Source organism: Camelina sativa, chromosome 1, assembly GCF_000633955.1.
Source record: "Camelina sativa cultivar DH55 chromosome 1, Cs, whole genome shotgun sequence".
NCBI lineage: Eukaryota > Viridiplantae > Streptophyta > Magnoliopsida > Brassicales > Brassicaceae > Camelina > Camelina sativa.
The window spans coordinates 13,088,996-13,101,492 of record NC_025685.1 but is presented as its reverse complement, the minus strand read 5'-3'; the positions used below and the strand labels follow the sequence as shown (position 1 = coordinate 13,101,492).

The 12,497-nt window shown below is 39.3% G+C and overlaps 1 pseudogene; it reads right to left on the bottom strand.

Moving 5' to 3' along the window:
- The window catches only part of LOC104707542, a 3,335-nt pseudogene continuing 1,360 nt past the window's right edge, over positions 10,523-12,497 (bottom strand).

Genomic DNA, 12,497 nt, shown 5'->3' with positions numbered 1-12,497 from the left:
CTGCAGTATCGTCCTTGGGTAATGGAATTTGTGACTTTTAGTTCGTCATTCACAGGATTCGGTTTTGGATCTGACATTGTGATTGTTTCGTCTGGAACAATAAAGTTTGATTGCTCAAATCAATGAATACACAACGTTATTAAGCTAGCAAGCAAACACGCACATGAATAAAAAAATTGAAAACGCTATATAGTATGAAGCACGAAATTAGTAACCCTAGCTATCCCCAAAATCTCTAGCAACAGCCATGAATCAAAAATTGAAAACGCTATATAGTATGAAGCACAAAATTAGTAACCCTAGCGATTCCCAAAATCTCAAGCAACAAATGTTTTCCGATTTCGCAAAATCGAGTATCGTATCTACAGATCGAGTTGTAAGAAATGGATCGAATAGCGTTGCAAAAACTGGGAAAAACTCTCTCTGCAATTAAACTGAAACAAAGCTTGGTTCTTATAAGAACCTTACAACTGAGAAACCGAAATAAACGCAACTAAAAAGACTAGAGCTCGTGTCCTACAAATCAAGACTACGACTTATTCAAATTGAAACTTTCAAACTCAACACAACAACCTTAAAGACACGTTTTATTCTTCAATTCTTCCCCTAAACTGGAACCTCTCCTTCCAGTTTACTCTTCCTCACAGCACACTCCCATTCTTCTTCTCAATTTCTCGAACACTTCAAGTCTAACAGCCTTAGTCATGATATCAGAAATCTGTTCTTGAGTTGAGCAGTAATCCATCCTGATGACTCCGTCGTTTACCAATTCACGTAAGAAGTGAAACCTTACATGAATGTGTTTGCTCCTGCCGTGTAACACCGGGTTCTTGGACAATTTGATGGTTGAACTATTATCACAGAACATAACGGTACCTTCTCCTTGATCAGACCCAATTTCCTCAAGAATGTTCCTCAGCCACACTGCCTGACATGCTCCATAGGCTGCTGCAACAAACTCTGCCTCAGTGGTGGATAGAGTCACTATAGGCTGCTTCTTTGATGCCCATGAGACAGCTCCTCCTCCAAGCATAAAGACATACCCTGAAGTGCTTTTCCGATCATCAACATCTCCTGCATAGTCACTGTCAACAAAACCAACAAGTTCTTGCCCTTCTCCTCTCTTGTACCGTATACCATGTTGCTTAGTTCCTTGTACATATCTCAGTATCCTCTTTGCCGCCAGCATATGTTGCTCATTGGGTGTCTCCATGTAGCGACTAACCAGATTTACAGAAAAAATTAAGTCTGGTCTAGTTGCAGTTAAGTACCTTAGACTCCCCACAAGTTGTTTGAATGTCGTGGGATCAACAGCTTCTCCACCTCCCTCTTTTGACAGCTTACTTCCTGGTACAATCGGATTCCAACTCTCCATTCCATATTTCACCAACAGTTCTTCAGCATATTTCTGTTGACTGATGAAGATACCTCTTTCATCTTGAACAACTTCTACACCCAGAAAATACTTCATCTTTCCCAGATCAGTCATGGAGAACTCTCTCATCATTGATTTCTTGAACTCCTCCAGCATTGTAGTTGAATTTCCTGTGTAGATCAGATCATCCACATACAAGCTTACTATTAAGATGTTACCTCCTTCTTTCTTCACAAAGAGCGTGTGCTCACAGTAGGCTTTCTCAAACTTCTCCTTCAAAAAGTAGCCCTCAATCCGACTGTACCAGGCTCTTGGTGCCTGTTTGAGTCCGTACAATGCCTTCCTTAGCTTGTATACTTTGCTTGATTCATCTTCAACTACAAAACCCTTTGGCTGTTCTACATAAACCTCTTCATCTAATTCTCCATGTAGGAACGCACTTTTCACATCAAGCTGAAACACTTTCCAATTTTTATCTGCAGCCATCGCAAGGATCAATCTGATTGTGTCCCATCGAGCAACTGGAGCGAAGACCTCATGAAAATCAACTCCATACTTCTGATGATACCCTTTAGCCACCAATCTTGCCTTGAACTTTTCTATCTCTCCTTTCTCATTGAACTTTGTTTTATACACCCATTTAACCCCGATCACTTTTGCTCCATGAGGTAGATCCATCAGCTCCCAAGTGTTGTTTTCTTCAATGGCTTTGATTTCAGCTTCCATGGCCTTTCTCCATACTTCTTGCTGCACTGCATCCTCAAAACGATATGGATCATCAGTTGCAACGAACATGGCCAGGAAGTTATCTTCTTCTTCTGAAATCACAAACCCTGCATTCCCTGTGACGTAATCTTTCATCCACACAGGTGCTTGGCGGTTTCGTTTCGTTCCATGAGCTATAGGCGTTTGATCAGTACCAGTTTGTTGAGTCTCCACTTCACCACCCTCTTCTTCTTCGTTGTTTTCTGGTGAACGTGGTGGCTCAGCTACTTCATTCTCATTCGCAGCTCCCACTGTTTCTTCACCCTCTGTTTCCGTTATCACCTCGTTCCATGTCAACTCGTTACCATGTATCTCATCATCCCAACTCCAACCTCTGGTTTCATCAAAATGAACATCTCTACTAATCACTATTTTCTTCGTCGCAGGATTGTAAAGACGATACGCCTTTGATTCCTTGCTCAAACCAAACATCACACATTTGACACTCTTCTCATCGAGTTTGATTCTTCGTTTGTACGGCACCAAAGCATAAGCAACACACCCAAAAATCTTTAGATGCCCCACTGATGGTTTGTGCTGACTCCACATCTCCTCAAGTGTGATGTCACCTAATGCTGCTGATGGACATCGATTCAAGATGTGAACCGCATATTGAACCGCTTCTGCCTAAAATCTCCTTGGCATCGACTTCTCCAGCAGCATACACCTTGTCATATTCATGATACTCCTGTTTTTCCTCTCTGCTACCCCATTTTGTTGTGGTGTGTAAGCAGCAGTAAGTTGGCGTTTGATCCCACTCTCCCTACAGTAATCCTCAAACATCTTTGAGTTGAATTCTCCACCTCTGTCTGTTCTCAAACACACCAAAGGCTGTCCCAACTCCCTTTCTGCACTAGCTTTAAATTCCTTGAAGGACTGCAGAGCTTCTGATTTTTCTGTCAAGAGAAATGTCCAACATTTTCTGCTATAATCATCAATAAAATTGATAATATACCTCTTTCCACTCTCTGACACTGGTGAGATAGGACCACATATGTCGCTGTGAACAAGCTGCAGTGCTCTTGTTGCTCTCCAATCACTCTTCTTTGGGATGTTGTCGCGATTCTGCTTCCCCTTTAGACAGACATCACAGGTGGATTCAGCTTCTTCAAGGCTAGCGACTGATAGTCCATTCACCATCTCCTTCTCTGCTAGAGTTTTTAGACCTCTGTAGTTAAGATGACCAAATCTTTTGTGCCACAGTTGCTCTGTTTTCTCCATCACCTGAAAACACTTGTGTTCTTCCACCTCTCTACCCATTCTTACTGTAGCATGAACAACAAACATCCTGTTTTTGGTCATAGTCGAGTACATCACCATAGTTCTCTGCTCCTTGTGCCAGATCTCACATACGTTGTCTTCAAAGATCACTCTAAGCCCTTTCTGCTGCAGCTGTCCCAAGCTAAGGAGGTTGTTTTTTAGACCAGGCACATAGTAGACTGAGGTAATTACTCTGACTGTGCCATTTATCTCCAATCGCAGGCTTCCCTTTCCTTCTACTATCATCCTTCTATCATCTCCAAGTTTGACGTTCTGTCTAAAGGCACCATCGAACTCACTGAACCACTCCTTGGTTCCACACATATGGTTACTGCACCCAGAATCCAGGAACCATATCTGCTCCTGATCCTCCATGTCGACATAAGACATTAGCACCATGTCTTCTTCCAACTCTGCATAGTTAGCTTCTTTGTCCCACTCTGGACATTCTGACTTATAGTGTCCCTTCTTGTGACATTTGTAACACTCTACCATCTCCCTTGAAGCGCCTCCACGCCCTCTGCCTTGGTACAAACCATGACCTCGACCTCGGTTTGATGGTCCGCTTCTGCCTCTGCCATAGCTTGGCCTCCATTGAGCTTCCACCTTAAGCGCATGCTCTTCTCCTCTAAGCCTGCTTAAGTTTTGCTCATGCACCATCAAAGAACTTTGCAGTCCATCCACCGTCATCATCTTGATGTCATTAGACTTTTCTATTGCACACACGGCGTACGTGAACTTCTCCACCAGAGTGCGTAGGATCTTCTCCACCACCTTCGGATCTGGCATGTCTTCTCCCAAATTCCTCATGTTGTTGGCAACCTCCATCACTCTTGAGAAATAGCCATTGATGGTCTCACCATTCTTCATCTCGAGGATCTCAAACTCTCTGCGCAACCTCTGCAATTGTGCGCTTTGAACCCTGTCATTGCCTTGAAACTTCCTCTTCATCGACTCCCATAGATCCTTGGATGTCTCCTTCTTTAGAATCGTCTTGAGGATCGTTTTGTCGATGGATGCAAACAGGTAGTTTTTCACCTTATGATCTGTGACAGTCTTCTCCGCCAACTCTGTTCTTTGTGGTCCGGTGAGAATCACATTCCTCTCCTGCCGTGGAATTCCAGTCTCAATGAGATCCCACCACTCTTTGGATCTGAGCAGATTCTCCATGAGCATCGCCCAGTGCTCATAGTCTCCATCGAACTTAGGCACAATCAACATGTCTTTTTCACTCATTCTCTCTATGTTGTTTTCCTCAGGTTTGTGACAAGCAAAGCTCTGATACCACTTGTAAGAAATGGATCGAATAGCGTTGCAAAAACTGGGAAAAACTCTCTCTGTAATTAAACTGAAACAAAGCTTGGTTCTTATAAGAACCTTACAACTGAGAAACCGAAATAAACGCAACTAAAAAGACTAGAGCTCGTGTCCTACAAATCAGGACTACGACTTATTCAAATTGAAACTTTCAAACTCAACACAACAACCTTAAAGATACGTTTTATTCTTCACGAGTTAGATATCTCCATACAAATGAAACGCAACAAAGATCCCTATGGATACAAAGCCATGAATCGAAACAAGAACAAAAAACCTAGAAATCTGTGTTCAGCGGATAATATCAACAAGAGTGACAAATTTTGCTTACCAAAAGCTTCGGGTTGAAGTGCGAGAGCAAGAATCGGAAGTAGGTCGCCGGAAAATAGTTGAGGTACTATCGGAGGATACTGAGAGAAAACAAAAAATCGAAACTTCTGGAGAAAGAGAGAGAGAGAGAGTGGCGAGTCCTGAAGATGACGAGGACGACGCAGAAATGTTTAGACGATTTTGACCTTGAGATTCTTTCAAGACTGACCGTCAGATTGAGGCGAGTTCACGTGTCATCATCTCGCCTATTTAAACATTTGGCGCCATGATTCCCTCCTCAAAAACCAATGTTTTTAATTCCTAACCGGATTATGAACCGGACTACCTATCTGGTCACTGAGTTAACTGATTAAATTAATTAACAATATATATATATATATATATCATTATATATTTTATAAATAAAAAAATTAAAAAACAATTTATACTTAAAAGTTAAAATTATGTTGTCTAACAATAATCATGAAGTGATCAAACGTTCTTAATCTAATTTATTCATTAAAATGTAAATTTAATGTTATCTTTATTTCTATTGTATTATTTTATCTTCATGTATCATGTCGTATGAACTTCACTCTTTTAAAGTTTTAATTGAATGAATATTCCTGTTTGACAAAAAAAAGAATAATAAAAAGGAACATCATATAAACTAAAATGACAAGAAAAAATCATATAAATTTCCATTATTCCAAACAAAAGCAAACAAAGACATAATTTTAGAATAACATTAAAATTATTTCATAATCTCCATATTCCTAAAAAAGATAAACAAACATAACTTGAAAATTTTCATACCAAACATATATAGTAGCACCTATATAAGTCTAGAAATGATTATTGTTAATCTCTTCCCAAACCTTATTCATATCAATCGGCATCACATCATCATTATCTTCCCCATCGGTTGCTTCCTTAGCCGGTGACTCTCTACGAATATCATTACTGATTTCTATAGTGTTGCTCCTTCTTTGAAATTGTGAGTCTCCATTGTTAACAATGCTTCCTTTCTCTTTGACCCCCAAACTCAGGATTCATGAAATCATACGGGCATTGGTTTGGTTGACTCATAGCCATACTTGGATTGTTGTTGGTGTTATGATGTTGCAGTGGTTGAGAAACCGACCCAACCAAACCATGGAAAGATATCACAGGAGCTACAATCGGCTCCATCTCCAAATTGGTTTTTCCATTGATATTATTTCCTTGCAATGGAAACCACTGATCTATCAGGTAACAACTTTGATTCCCCGGTATTGCAGCATTAATGTTAATCTCTTTCATTGCTTCATTAGTATTCCACGCTCTCTCATCTTCTTGATGACCTCTTGCAAAAACATCATTTGTAGTGGTCTCAAACTCCTCAAATTTCCTATGAAATAAAGGAACCGGTGGATCTCGAAGAGGAGAATGTTGCACGAAATGTAGCCTCTTCCTATGAAGTATGACATTATCCTTTGAGAAATATATTAATGCATAGATCTCATTTAAGTTAAGATCTGCAATACTACGACCACGATGTAGTTGCAACATCAGCTGATCAATGGCATAATTCTGGTTCTTCTTATGAGTTTTCATCAATTGCTCGTGGACCTTCTTTGTCTTCTCTTTCAGGTATGACTCGAGGCTCGTCTCTTTTCTCTTCTTCTCGATCTCTGGTAAGGCAAAGAAATCGTCTAGGAGGTCACGAGCCTGCTTAAGAGATGGCCACACCATTGGATAATCCTCCTCCGGGCTGAACATGATGACACACGCCTTAACATCACACAATATGGTTACTTCGTCTATCTTTTTCAGTAACCCTTCCCTCCTTTTTTTCGAACGTATGACTCTTGAGTTGTCATTCTCTATCCACGCAAGTTTTATTTTTTTTCTTGCCATGGTCACTCTGTTAGTTTGATCTCTCTCTCTTTTTGAGATTTTGTGTTTTGTTGGATATGTGAAAAATATGATGCTAGAGTTTGTTTAAATAGAATTGGGATAAAGAGAGAATGTTTTTAACATNCCAAACATCACACATTTGACACTCTTCTCATCGAGTTTGATTCTTCGTTCGTACGGCACCAAAGCATAAGCAACACACCCAAAAATCTTTAGATGCCCCACTGATGGTTTGTGCTGACTCCACATCTCCTCAGGTGTGATGTCACCTAATGCTGCTGATGGACATCGATTCAAGATGTAAACCGCATATTGAACCGCTTCTGCCCAAAATCTCCTTGGCACCGACTTCTCCAGCAGCATACACCTTGTCATATTCATGATACTCCTGTTTTTCCTCTCTGCTACCCCATTTTGCTGTGGTGTGTAAGCAGCAGTAAGTTGGCGTTTGATCCCACTCTCCCTACAGTAATCCTCAAACATCTTTGAGTTGAATTCTCCACCTCTGTCTGTTCTCAAACACACCAAAGGCTGTCCCAACTCCCTTTCTGCACTAGCTTTAAATTCCTTGAAGGACTGCAGAGCTTCTGATTTTTCTGTCAAGAGAAATGTCCAACATTTTCTGCTATAATCATCAATAAAATTGATAATATACCTCTTTCCACTCTCTGACACTGGTGAGATAGGACCACATATGTCGCTGTGAACAAGCTGCAGTGCTCTTGTTGCTCTCCAATCACTCTTCTTTGGGATGTTGTCGCGATTCTGCTTCCCCTTTAGACAGACATCACAGGTGGATTCAGCTTCTTCAAGGCTAGCGACTGATAGTCCATTCACCATCTCCTTCTCTGCTAGAGTTTTTAGACCTCTGTAGTTAAGATGACCAAATCTTTTGTGCCACAGTTGCTCTGTTTTCTCCATCACCTGAAAACACTTGTGTTCTTCCACCTCTCTACCCATTCTTACTGTAGCATGAACAACAAACATCCTGTTTTTGGTCATAGTCGAGTACATCACCATAGTTCTCTGCTCCTTGTGCCAGATCTCACATACGTTGTCTTCAAAGATCACTCTAAGCCCTTTCTGCTGCAGCTGTCCCAAGCTAAGGAGGTTGTTTTTTAGACCAGGCACATAGTAGACTGAGGTAATTACTCTGACTGTGCCATTTATCTCCAATCGCAGGCTTCCCTTTCCTTCTACTATCATCCTTCTATCATCTCCAAGTTTGACGTTCTGTCTAAAGGCACCATCGAACTCACTGAACCACTCCTTGGTTCCACACATATGGTTACTGCACCCAGAATCCAGGAACCATATCTGCTCCTGATCCTCCATGTCGACATAAGACATTAGCACCATGTCTTCTTCCAACTCTGCATAGTTAGCTTCTTTGTCCCACTCTGGACATTCTGACTTATAGTGTCCCTTCTTGTGACATTTGTAACACTCTACCATCTCCCTTGAAGCGCCTCCACGCCCTCTGCCTTGGTACAAACCATGACCTCGACCTCGGTTTGATGGTCCGCTTCTGCCTCTGCCATAGCTTGGCCTCCATTGAGCTTCCACCTTAAGCGCATGCTCTTCTCCTCTAAGCCTGCTTAAGTTTTGCTCATGCACCATCAAAGAACTTTGCAGTCCATCCACCGTCATCATCTTGATGTCATTAGACTTTTCTATTGCACACACGGCGTACGTGAACTTCTCCACCAGAGTGCGTAGGATCTTCTCCACCACCTTCGGATCTGGCATGTCTTCTCCCAAATTCCTCATGTTGTTGGCAACCTCCATCACTCTTGAGAAATAGCCATTGATGGTCTCACCATTCTTCATCTCGAGGATCTCAAACTCTCTGCGCAACCTCTGCAATTGTGCGCTTTGAACCCTGTCATTGCCTTGAAACTTCCTCTTCATCGACTCCCATAGATCCTTGGATGTCTCCTTCTTTAGAATCGTCTTGAGGATCGTTTTGTCGATGGATGCAAACAGGTAGTTTTTCACCTTATGATCTGTGACAGTCTTCTCCGCCAACTCTGTTCTTTGTGGTCCGGTGAGAATCACATTCCTCTCCTGCCGTGGAATTCCAGTCTCAATGAGATCCCACCACTCTTTGGATCTGAGCAGATTCTCCATGAGCATCGCCCAGTGCTCATAGTCTCCATCGAACTTAGGCACAATCAACATGTCTTTTTCACTCATTCTCTCTATGTTGTTTTCCTCAGGTTTGTGACAAGCAAAGCTCTGATACCACTTGTAAGAAATGGATCGAATAGCGTTGCAAAAACTGGGAAAAACTCTCTCTGTAATTAAACTGAAACAAAGCTTGGTTCTTATAAGAACCTTACAACTGAGAAACCGAAATAAACGCAACTAAAAAGACTAGAGCTCGTGTCCTACAAATCAGGACTACGACTTATTCAAATTGAAACTTTCAAACTCAACACAACAACCTTAAAGATACGTTTTATTCTTCACGAGTTAGATATCTCCATACAAATGAAACGCAACAAAGATCCCTATGGATACAAAGCCATGAATCGAAACAAGAACAAAAAACCTAGAAATCTGTGTTCAGCGGATAATATCAACAAGAGTGACAAATTTTGCTTACCAAAAGCTTCGGGTTGAAGTGCGAGAGCAAGAATCGGAAGTAGGTCGCCGGAAAATAGTTGAGGTACTATCGGAGGATACTGAGAGAAAACAAAAAATCGAAACTTCTGGAGAAAGAGAGAGAGAGAGAGTGGCGAGTCCTGAAGATGACGAGGACGACGCAGAAATGTTTAGACGATTTTGACCTTGAGATTCTTTCAAGACTGACCGTCAGATTGAGGCGAGTTCACGTGTCATCATCTCGCCTATTTAAACATTTGGCGCCATGATTCCCTCCTCAAAAACCAATGTTTTTAATTCCTAACCGGATTATGAACCGGACTACCTATCTGGTCACTGAGTTAACTGATTAAATTAATTAACAATATATATATATATATATATCATTATATATTTTATAAATAAAAAAATTAAAAAACAATTTATACTTAAAAGTTAAAATTATGTTGTCTAACAATAATCATGAAGTGATCAAACGTTCTTAATCTAATTTATTCATTAAAATGTAAATTTAATGTTATCTTTATTTCTATTGTATTATTTTATCTTCATGTATCATGTCGTATGAACTTCACTCTTTTAAAGTTTTAATTGAATGAATATTCCTGTTTGACAAAAAAAAGAATAATAAAAAGGAACATCATATAAACTAAAATGACAAGAAAAAATCATATAAATTTCCATTATTCCAAACAAAAGCAAACAAAGACATAATTTTAGAATAACATTAAAATTATTTCATAATCTCCATATTCCTAAAAAAGATAAACAAACATAACTTGAAAATTTTCATACCAAACATATATAGTAGCACCTATATAAGTCTAGAAATGATTATTGTTAATCTCTTCCCAAACCTTATTCATATCAATCGGCATCACATCATCATTATCTTCCCCATCGGTTGCTTCCTTAGCCGGTGACTCTCTACGAATATCATTACTGATTTCTATAGTGTTGCTCCTTCTTTGAAATTGTGAGTCTCCATTGTTAACAATGCTTCCTTTCTCTTTGACCCCCAAACTCAGGATTCATGAAATCATACGGGCATTGGTTTGGTTGACTCATAGCCATACTTGGATTGTTGTTGGTGTTATGATGTTGCAGTGGTTGAGAAACCGACCCAACCAAACCATGGAAAGATATCACAGGAGCTACAATCGGCTCCATCTCCAAATTGGTTTTTCCATTGATATTATTTCCTTGCAATGGAAACCACTGATCTATCAGGTAACAACTTTGATTCCCCGGTATTGCAGCATTAATGTTAATCTCTTTCATTGCTTCATTAGTATTCCACGCTCTCTCATCTTCTTGATGACCTCTTGCAAAAACATCATTTGTAGTGGTCTCAAACTCCTCAAATTTCCTATGAAATAAAGGAACCGGTGGATCTCGAAGAGGAGAATGTTGCACGAAATGTAGCCTCTTCCTATGAAGTATGACATTATCCTTTGAGAAATATATTAATGCATAGATCTCATTTAAGTTAAGATCTGCAATACTACGACCACGATGTAGTTGCAACATCAGCTGATCAATGGCATAATTCTGGTTCTTCTTATGAGTTTTCATCAATTGCTCTTGGACCTTCTTTGTCTTCTCTTTCAGGTATGACTCGAGGCTCGTCTCTTTTCTCTTCTTCTCGATCTCTGGTAAGGCAAAGAAATCGTCTAGGAGGTCACGAGCCTGCTTAAGAGATGGCCACACCATTGGATAATCCTCCTCCGGGCTGAACATGATGACACACGCCTTAACATCACACAATATGGTTACTTCGTCTATCTTTTTCAGTAACCCTTCCCTCCTTTTTTTCGAACGTATGACTCTTGAGTTGTCATTCTCTATCCACGCAAGTTTTATTTTTTTTCTTGCCATGGTCACTCTGTTAGTTTGATCTCTCTCTCTTTTTGAGATTTTGTGTTTTGTTGGATATGTGAAAAATATGATGCTAGAGTTTGTTTAAATAGAATTGGGATAAAGAGAGAATGTTTTTAACATTGGTGCCAGTCAAAAGAAAGAGATAAGATGTAAAATTTATTACTGTATATAGGAGAATAATATAAACTTTTTGGTCATAGTCAAAAACACCAAAATAATGTTTTCATTCTGGATTTTATTTTTAATTAATGCTAAAAATTATAAGACTTTCATTATTAGGAAATAGTATTAATTCGTAGTGTATAAATATTTTATTCTGGGAACTAAATGCTGACTGTAGATTTCAATATAAGTATCACTTAAATATATTCCGTATACAAAAACTTGACTCTTGACTTCCTTTTTTTTTTTTAAGTACAATATGTTCTTATCAAATATTACAGTTAGATTCCAAAATGACATGAAATTTGTCAAAAGTTTTTAATACATAATCATTTTGAACTATAGAGAATAAGATATATATATATATATAGATATATATAATGGTATAACTTAGATACAAATATTTTATAAACTTATATAATTTTTCTTAATCTAATATCATACAATATGGTTTATTGATTTACAAAAAAATAAGCCTTTTGCGAGGACACATTGCGACGGAGTACAGCTCTCGCAAATTTGCGATAGATTTGCGAGGAATTTACTAGGAAATAAAAAACCATAACACATCCCTCGCAAATTTGCGAGGAATTCAGTCGTCGCAAATCCGCTGCTCATTTGCGACGCATTTACGACAAATTCGCTGGGAAGGTCCCTTTCCTCGCAAATCCATCACAACATTGCGACGATTTTGCGAGAACAAACTCCATAGCAAATTTGCTATGGAGTTGCGAGTGATTTGCGAAAGCCATAGCAAATCCATTGCAAAGTTAGGATAATAAGTTTTTATAAATATTACAAAACTTAATAGAATTATTCTGAAATACATTTGAATGTGTTCATAAGGTGAATTTACTAATTTTTAACATTATTTTGATGGTTTTTACAAATTAGATATTCAAGGTTTGCGACAAATTTGCGA